Raw genomic sequence first — 9,092 nt, 5'->3', positions numbered from 1 at the left:
ACATTTTGAGTAAAAAAGATTTATTTTTCGATTATTATCAAAATTAGTGTTTAAGTGTTCTTTGCGTTGCGAAAAACAAATAATAACTTTATTATTTCATATTATTGCTAAATCACAAAAACCTCAAATTGCTTCCCATATAGTAGGTTAATTTTATACTTTATTTATTAATTTTTTTTTCTGAAAAGTTTATCTAGATATTACCGCTCTCACAAATTCTCAAATACATAAAATACGTAACCGTCAGGTAAATATAATTTATTCAGTCAATATATGTAATCTATGACACTATTTAAACTATTCAGACTGACTTTGCGAAATGAACCTCGTAATTTTTTTTTTTTGTGGAAAATCGTATTTAAGGATTTTTTAAATAGCTAAAAAAGAATCTCTATAGCTTTTTCTAAATTTTTTTCCTAATATCTGGGGAGCGATTTTTGGAAATGCATTTTAACTCATCTAATACAAATGGATCAGAATAACTTAATAACCAGCCTTTCATTATTATAATTATCTATTTAGCTAGCCTTATTTTTAAAATTAGAACAGTCAGTTATCTGCTTTTCACGATATTTTCCAATATCGTAACGATTATTAAACAAATTATAACTGCCACAAATTTAATTATAATTGGTGCGGATCAGTACACCATACCAAAGCTATGACTAAAACAACTAGGCCTTACCAAAACCAAAAACCAACGGGCGTTAATGACCAGGCTGTTAAACGCCCTTTCAAAACTAACAAACAAATGGATTTTTTTTTTTATTATTCTACATCCAAAAGCAAACAGAATGTTATATTATTATACACATATACCAAAATCAGTACATGGTATTGAAATAATTTAGCTCGACTAACATAGCAAAGCGGGATAAAATATTTTTGTATCGAGAAATAATGTTGATATTCGTTTTTTCGCACCTTAAAAAAGCCTTAAATACAAATTTTTATAGCAATCGATTAGTCCACATTTTTGACAAGGTTGTTTGACAAGTAACACGTCATATGGATGGTATTAGGAGTTGGGATTAACAGAATTGAAGGGGCACTAGGTACACTCAAAAATGTTCCTAGGCCATGCCTCAAATGACGTACAACGGCTGGAGTGTTAGCTAAACACTCGATCTGTACAGGTTTAATTTAATTTTTTAAAAAATCAATAACACAAGCGCCTTTCATGAGTGGTATTTTGCAACACATATGGTGATAAATATATGAATTTTATCTTTCATATATTAATCTACGATAAGTAAATATTTGTCCATTGAGAGGGCTCCAAACCAATATTTACCTAAGATATATTCATTTAATGGGTCTCGATTGTATTTGCTGAAATATATATATACGTCAGATAGATATTAAAGAAACATGATTGGTGTGATTGAAATCAGTTATACTTGTTGATATATAAAAAGAGTGTACAGACACTTATTAAAAGTTCATGTACAGAGTTTAATGGCGTTAAAACACATCTTTCCTAGAATGCCCGTATTAATTATTTGTTTAATATAAAAACGAAAAAAAAAATTACAAATTCCTTACAATTTTTGTGTGATTTATTTAATTTGTTTCTAAATTTAACTAGTTGGACCATATTTCTTAGATTTATTAATAATATCATATTTTTTTGAATTCTGCAAAATAATTCCAAAAACATATTTCAGTAATTTGTTATTATTTCGGCTGAAATCGATGGTATTTTAGAATACCGATTTCTTACACATCACACAATTCGTTCATCAGAATGACTAATATCTTAAATTTGTTTACTATTACTATATATTACTATTACTTGTTTAATATTACAAAAGCTTGAATAATATATTATTAGGAACAAATAAAATGCAAAATTATATCTATTTATTTTTATAGAGGGGATAACTGGAAAATGAATAGTTTCTAATCAGAGAATATTTTCACTCACGACTTCAGTTCTGAACGACTTCAATTCCGAAGTTAAATGCGCTGGTTCATTATAACTAATACCTACTAAGTTACGTTCTGAAATTCAGAAAATTCTAGAAAAAAGTTATGTCAACGATTGTCTTGGAACACCCTGTAGATTATATTGTAAATTTGTAAATGTGTCATTCGAATAGTTAATATATTTTCATTTTAACAATAAAGTTATTGATTTTTTTATAAAGCTTGTCCAATTTTCATTTTTAGGATCTACAGATAAAAATATAATATTTAAGGCCACAACGAAAATCTTTTTAATTATTATTCATTTCTTTTCAGTTGAATAAATATCCATTTGTTTAAAACTACAATGCTTCCTTTCTAACTTCATATGCTTATTAAAAGATATATATTAATCATGAATTTTCTTTAAGAAATCGCTCTTAAAGCGTTGTTTTAGTTTAAAATATAAAATTAAAAAATATATATCTTGATACATAAATAAATAAATTTAAATATACAGCTATAGTACTCCTTGTAGCTGTTGCTTTATATCAAGTATTTGATACAGTAACAAGAAGACCGAACCATTAATAAAGAAGGACTGACATATAACGATGTAGCTGACCAGAACGACCTCCCGCGCCCGCCGGTCCTCACCCGCCATAAATTTAACTCCAGGAGGCGGTGGCGTTGGTGATTTAGATGGCATTGGTTATTAACTATAATAAAAGGATGATTTAGTAACCCACCAGTGTATATATAATTAGGGACCCTCAAGATTGAGTGCGAGGTGTGAAGCAGACATGTTCATTAGGACCAGCCCAGCAACAAAAGCCATGGGGGGCAGTGTATCTTCTACCATATATTTATCTGGAAATTCACTCGATCTAATAGAAACCATTAATCTAAGTATTCGTAGTCGTTTAAAATGATTTATATGAGCGGTTCATTCACCGTCTAAGCGATGATGAAACGATTGAATTTCACAGGTAGCATAAATTGTCATTATTCCTTTTTCATTTATAAAGACAATTTTGTATGCTCTATTTTCACTTCGGGATGAGATTGTAATATAAGTTATGGTATATCGTTGGCATTTTCTTTTTACTAGATATTTTTTACAGGAACCGATATTAATATTAATTAATTAAGCGAAACACACTCAGGAATGTTCCTGGCTCTCATTAACATAAACATATTGTTGGTTTTTCATTCAAAATAATTTTCCACACCAGGTAAAGTATAAAATATACTTTTATGAAAATTTTTGGATTCACCCTTATTACATAACACCATGCATAAAGTAAGCCAAAGAGAATGACTAAAGATACATTGAAAGTTAACAACTATAATTCAACTATAATCGTCTTTGTTGATAGTTTCATATCAAGAGATTTTTAGTGATTGCTTATTTTTTTGTGAAAAGATTTACAATAACCATAACACTCATGTGAAAACTTTTGTTTTCGAATTTATCATTTTTAAACTAAGACTTTAAAGAAGTCTGCCATCTAATTTGGTTAATTTAGCTTCCTTCTTTATCTTTTTTTTTTTTATATATCCTCATATATTCTTTTGTGAAAATACATTTCTATAAATTATCATTTTACAATAATATCTATGGAAATTGATATCGTACCCACTTTACACTAATTTTTATTTTATTATTTTAAATAATATAAAGTTTTTCCCTTAGTTGAAATGTAGACAAGAACAATTATTAAAAAGAGGCTATGTAGTTTAAAATAATACCATAGAACTATAAAAAAAAAAAAGCAAAAGTAAATGATGTCCTCTTGGGTTTTCTAGTTGTTGGTAGTTTTAATGATACAGAGCTCTTAATGAAAAATTAATTTTTTTCAACGTTTTGAAATATCCGCCATTTTTTATACTCCCTGCCTATTCTTGGCAAACTTATCAATTTTGACTAGTAATTATATATAAGTTTCATTAAAGAAACCTAAAAATGGGGTGAAATAGCCCTTGGGCTCTTTTACTGTAACCATAAATAAATTTTACGATTTTAAAAGAATCTTATCGGACCCGCTGAAGACTTATCCAGACCAATTTCTAACTTATGCTCTTCTCTTTATTCTGGAAAGGGATACTCCAAATTTTAACATCTCCTGCCGGGCGTAGGCTCAGGATGAAGAAGCTGGAGGAAAGCTGATACAAAAGGACGACAACTAATTGCAAGGAGCTGACAAAACGATACCTGCTGTTAACGGCAGCCATTAGCTTCTGTGTCATAACAGATCTCTTATTACTCTATCTTCCTTTTTTTTTCCCATCATCTCGGAATCCTTTTAGACCCTCCGACATCAAAAAGAACCGCTTACAGTAGTTCTTTCCTACAACCCTAATATCTGTCCCCCCTTACAGTTTAGAGGCTGTCACTCCTCTTGGACATCTTCGCTGTTTGATGCCAAAAAGAACTGAGGTATAAAAATATTAGGACATTTTTAAGAAACCCTTCCGTTTGAAGAGGAGTATGGTGCAGGAATTTTTTCCGAAGAGATAGTTAAAAAAATTTAGTTCTCTTTATTTAACCTAAATTTAATAGTCATGGCGTTAACAAGTCTGTGATGTCAGATAAATATCATATTCTTAAGCAATAAATTGTTTATAAATAAATTAGTTACTAATGTTTTTGAGGAATATGGTAAAATTAAATTAACAAAATAATTTCCAAAATATTACCTTTAATCTTTTCCACAGACAATATATTTAGTAGTCCATTTTTTTTCTCTTCATTGAAACTAGAAACGTATGCAGTTATTGCGCACTTAATCAGCCTTTAACACTTAATTACAGGATTCCCATTCTAGAAAATCAGTTGAAGGAGTAGGAAAGAAGGAATTGGACTATATTTGAAAATATTATGCATAAATATGCCTTTGATTGTGGTGTTTTATTTTACTTTTAATTTCCTAATTTTCTTTGTAAATCAATTTTTCTGTCGTCGTTTGTTGAAACTACATTAGAACCCGCTTATCCGTCGAAGTCTGGACTGTGACTTCCGGTTAATCCGGAGTGAATAAAATAAATAACTTCAATATAAACTAAAAAGGAATACCAAACTAAATATATATCGGCTATATGTATATTAATATATAATGAAGTTAAATTCATTAGAAGGATTTACAACAAAAAAAAAACACATTAGATCCATGATTTAATTTAGGTGATACTTGATATCAAGTATCACGATAAGATCATTAATTTTTTAATTGTAGTCACAAACTCAGTTTATAGTTGGTTATTTGTTCTATTTTTATCAGCAATTAAACGTGAGGTGATTTATCGAGTTCTACTGGATGATATAGATAGTGAAATATCACTCTTAAATTGTGAAAATTTCAATATACAAGGGGTAAAAGAGTTAACCACGTGACGATATATATATATTAAGTTCCCAGAAAAATTTAGGGTTTATGGTTTTTAATATTACGGCAAGATTTTTTCTGACAAAGTCATTAATAATTGGCGTGTTCATTTTTTGTACTCAATTTTAATTTCAATAAACAAACAATTAAATATGATGGAAGTAATACATCTGAATATCTGGTGAAATAATTTTACCTGAAATAAATATTAATCTGTACATTTTTTAAATTTATGATGAAACAGTTTTATCTTTTTTTTTTAATCAAACTGAAATTCGTTTGACTCTTTATTGTTAAAAAAATTAAAGGTGTTGACGTTTTCAGATTTTTGATAAAATTCAGTCTAAAGTAGTATTTTATAAACATGCTCCCAATTTATAAATCTTTTTTTTTTACCAATTATATCGAAAAATATTTAGTATATTTTTTGTAATTGTTGTTATTATTTGACTAATTAAATCATAGATTGTCACGTAGAAAAATAATTTAATGTTATGGAAATATCGATTGTTCTGTCGAAATACTCAAATCGATGGCATAACCCTTGATTGATATAGATAGATATATAGGTTTTTTACTTGATAGTGGCACACTGACAATAAAAGTTTTGACTTTAATTGGAATTGAACGTATTTCAAAGATAGTATAGTGGACTGAGGTTACTTTCTTAACTGAAGTCGTCTTACAGACTTTCCTAAAGCTGTAGAGTTATTACAAATCAACTCTAGTCTTTTGTACAATCTACAAAATACCTCAAACACAAAATAAAAAAATGTCAGATATTCAAGCAAAGTAGTTATATATACATCATCTGAATCGGTAATGTAAATCATTATCATGATTTTCATAAATCCGTAGTAGAATATATTACGTTTTTAGCAAATTATTTTGTTATATTTGTAATTATTTAATTCAAGTTATCTCCACCAGAGGGACAACTTCAGCACTGTGTTTCAAACATGTTTATTTAAACTGTTTGAGAGAGAAAAAAATTCCCTTTGGAAACGGGATTGCTCTTTAGACTAGATGCGTATACTCCCTCGAGTTATAAATAACAGGAGCGTTTATTCTGGCAGCGGAGACCATTCTGTTGGACTGTCGTCGCCATAAATCCAGCCTAAATAGAGGCCACTGAGGATAAAGCGCAGACCATCCGTCAAGCTATAACCAGCTCTGGCCAGCGGTTTATTGCCGCGCTATCTTTTCCATCGTAAATCTGGGCAGGGTCGTTCTCCAACCAGTCCTTCGCTCGACTCTCTTAGTAACTTTTCCTATAGAAGGAACCGCGACATAGGAGTGTATGGTAACGGAGGTATTCTTCTTGATATGAATGCGATTTCGATTTACTCATCCGATATAGCACAAAATTTCCAGTACTCAACATAGAAATAAATATTAGGATTCACTTCTCCATTGGAACATAAATTCATCGATTTCATAAACTTCTTCCTTGAACCAAACTTTGTCATGTAGTTTGTAGAATGATAGCATTGTACTTTCTAAGTACAAGAGTGTCCCAGGTGAATTTTGGAGCCACAATTATAGGCCGATTCTTGAGGAGTATTTTCTTTCGTATGACGAAATAATATAGTACGTGGTGATAAAGAACATCAGATATAATCGCAACACTTGAGACGTAGAGAACCAGGCGTGGACCAGCCACTTCAGGTGTGTTGATTAATATTAAATAAAATTTTTGTTAAACTTGTATATACCAGTTTTGAAGGTACATACATTTCAGTAAGCAGTAACAGACTGGATCACGCCACATATTTCACTCTTGAACGCCAATTTGAGGTCAAACACATAAATGACTATCTCTTAACTGGCTGTATCTCCTGTACGGTTTCGAAATGAATAAATTCAATAGATGGCTTACACTGCTTTATCATTTCCAATTTAATTTTTCCAAGAATGTAGAATAGTCTATTCTAGTTCCCTTCGCCTTATTTAAGGTTGAATTGGCTTTGAGCATAAAATTCGAAACGTTTCAGAAATATTCCAGGAGTACTCTCATTCCAATATGGATCTGGATTCATTGTCAGTGTTATAGTCGGGCTTGTGATCTTTTAGAGGTATTCAGTCTGTCTCACGCGAAAGAATAGGTATTTTGGATACTGCAGATGTTTTAAATTGTAGCTTTTTACCAATATTAGGCAGAATGCAGTGGTAATTCTCTAAAAAGCTCCACTTCCTCCAAATTCAACATTCCCTGCTGAACACTCTTCATGGATCAATGGTTGTGTAGATAATAAATGATGGATAATGTAGAGTCAAAAATAAAAGTTACTTTATTAACTGTACAAAATAAATTAAATAAATGAGACTAAGACTAATGGTGCTATAGACTGACCAAGCATTCATGACAGGGAACAAGGAAATTGGGTTTATTTGGCATGCTGAGACACAGTACCTTTTCTTGCCTTTTTGGGCATCGAAAGTAGAATTATTTTGTTGCTGAGGTCTGTCGAATAATACCAAACCACAACAACTTAATGTTTGGTTATTGGGAAATCAAATTAAGATAGTTTGGCTGCTGAGGTTTTAAGAACCGACTGGAAACATTTACAATAGTGAGAAATAGTATTGATTAACAGAGGCGCTAACCATTGGTTCAAGTCTATTCAAAACAGATAAAAAATCTATTAAATAAATACATTGTTTATTGAGTGATTAACAAAAGCTGTCATTGGATCGGGAGCATCCAACAGACTAGGAATTCACTTCAGGGAGGATAAGGGACTCATCATCACACAGTCTATTCAGCTAAATCATTTTTTTAAAATTTATTTAATGTGATATACAACTGGACAAATAACAAATACAATCAGTAAATATGTTGTATGTTTCATATACACTTGAAAATCTTGGGAAGGAACCACCCATTAGTGGTACTTCAAGGATTAATTTAAATTAGAAGGTGAGCTTTAGGGCTCCACTAAACCTTCGAATTCCTTTCGTATCCAATCTTTACAATCCAAAATCCTTCGTAAAATCCTCAATGCTCTTTATTTTGTTACTGATAAAACCATCCATAAAGACCTAAATGTTCCTTATGTAACCGATCTAGCCCGAACCCGATATTTTTCTTTCCATAATAAACTCCCTAACCGCCCAAACCCACTAGTTTCTAACCTTGCTTCCTCTTCCATTCCTGGCAATCCTCCGAGGCGCCTGTAAAGAAGATGGCCTCGTGACCTTATATTGTAAACTGTTTTTAGAGTTCTACTACTGGGTAGTTTCTCTCATCCTGTATCATATCATTATGTCATTATGATCAAATTTACTTGTTGTATTTTTTATAGAATTGTAAATATAAATAAATAAATAAAAAAATATATATTAGAAGGTCCCGTGGCCTTCTTCTTTTCAGACGCCTCGGAGGGTTATCAGGGATTCTTAAGGATGAAAGATTAAGAATTAATGGGTTAGGATGGGTAAGTTTGGAATGAAAAGTTTTGGGCCAAATCTGTAACGAATAAATCATTTTAAACATTACTTCTATGTAGTCGAGTTGTTGTCAGCTGTTCTAAAATGGTAAGGCTCTAATTTTCCCAAACCTTGTGAACTCTTAAAGGAAATAAATGCTCACCCATTCAAGATAGTCACAATGAACACTTCCTTTACTAACGTTAAACTTATTAAAAAATTACTTTACATCTAGAACAGCTATTATACGATTATCACAAAATACAAAACGAAAAACAACTGTACATGTCGAATTGATAACCATGTGGTAACGTAGGTTAAAATGGAAAAATACAGCGATTTCAATACGTCTCAATGTAGTGGAAAAAA

The sequence above is a fragment of the Halyomorpha halys genome, unplaced genomic scaffold (genome assembly GCF_000696795.3).
Source record: "Halyomorpha halys isolate HHAL.00 unplaced genomic scaffold, Hhal_1.1 Scaffold1538.1, whole genome shotgun sequence".
Classification (NCBI taxonomy): domain Eukaryota; kingdom Metazoa; phylum Arthropoda; class Insecta; order Hemiptera; family Pentatomidae; genus Halyomorpha; species Halyomorpha halys.
Note: the sequence above shows the minus strand (reverse complement) of the source record.